Consider the following 1,110-nt stretch of genomic DNA (forward strand, 5'->3'; position numbering starts at 1 on the left):
TCATTGATTTGGTTGAATCCATGCCAAATCGCATTTTTGCTTTGGTTAGCAACAGGGGTGGTTGTACAAAGTATTTATTTTGATTTTGGTGAATTTATATGTAACTTGTTTGAAATTTATAGATTAATAATTTTAATATTAATTGTTATTGGCCGAAAAAAGCAGCTGCAACCATGGAGAGATATATGGGCACGGTGTGTGTAGCCAAGGTCGATAAAATACTCGTCTAAAGTACCAAAGGGTGTTTAGAGGTGTCGCGAGTTCGATACCCGGTTCGTCCTTGTCAGAAAATTTCCTGCCACTGGAGTACAGCAGAAATGACGGCATGACCACAGCAAAATATTGATACCGTAGGGAGTACCACATCGAGGGGTTAGCCCACCGACCTCTCGGGGTATATAAAAAAAGTCTGCCGCTCGAAATTGGCAATAAATTGTAAGTAACGGTCTAATTAGCCTTCGTGTGCACCTCAGAGTGAACAGTAGGAAGGGTGTGCACCTGCTTCAACTGGCATGGAACAACTTTAAAGTGAACAGAAATGCTTTTTTTAGAGAGATATAGATGGATTTTTTCTCAGCCAGAGATATCAAGGAAACAGTTATTTTCCGGATATTATGCTGAGGTGAGCTCGGAAAGAAAAGTCATCACGTCTCCGCCGGGACTCGAACCCAGGCCCTCTTTCATACCGGGCAAGCATGCTACTTCACTACATTCAGCGCCTCACGACACAGTGCGTGAAATTAGGAAGGCAGATTCATGTGTCTCCAGTGGTGTAGATGGTATCATGCTTGCCCGGTATGCAAGAGGGCCTGGGTTCGAGTCCCGGCGGAGACGTGATGGCTTTTCTTTCCGAGCTCACCTCAGCATAATATCCGGAAAATAACTGTTTCCTTGATGCTTTTTTTTCCCCCGAGCAACCGAGAGTTAGGATTTGGTATCCAACCCAAGTGGGAGTCTCGGTCAGCGGGATTTGTGGTTATGTACTTTGCCTCTGAAGACGACACCTACTTTGGGTCGAAATGCAATAAGATTTTTGTATTTTCCGTATATTTGTATTGTTGGTTGATGATTTCTGAGTAGGTATTTTTAGTTTACGGTGTGCATTTTCAG

General features: G+C 43.3%; 1 non-coding gene across 1 annotated transcript; it reads left to right on the forward strand.

Moving 5' to 3' along the window:
* Positions 1 to 760: 760 nt before the first annotated feature.
* On the forward strand, positions 761 to 834 carry TRNAT-GGU (transfer RNA threonine (anticodon GGU)). Its single transcript has one exon. It is a non-coding gene; the product is annotated as a tRNA-Thr (tRNA).
* The last annotated feature ends 276 nt before the right edge of the window (positions 835 to 1,110 follow it).

This window comes from Pholcus phalangioides, unplaced genomic scaffold, assembly GCF_987345545.1.
Source record: "Pholcus phalangioides strain wild (caught in Gottingen) unplaced genomic scaffold, Ppha-v1.0 ptg000029l_1, whole genome shotgun sequence".
NCBI classification, from domain to species: Eukaryota; Metazoa; Arthropoda; class Arachnida; order Araneae; family Pholcidae; genus Pholcus; species Pholcus phalangioides.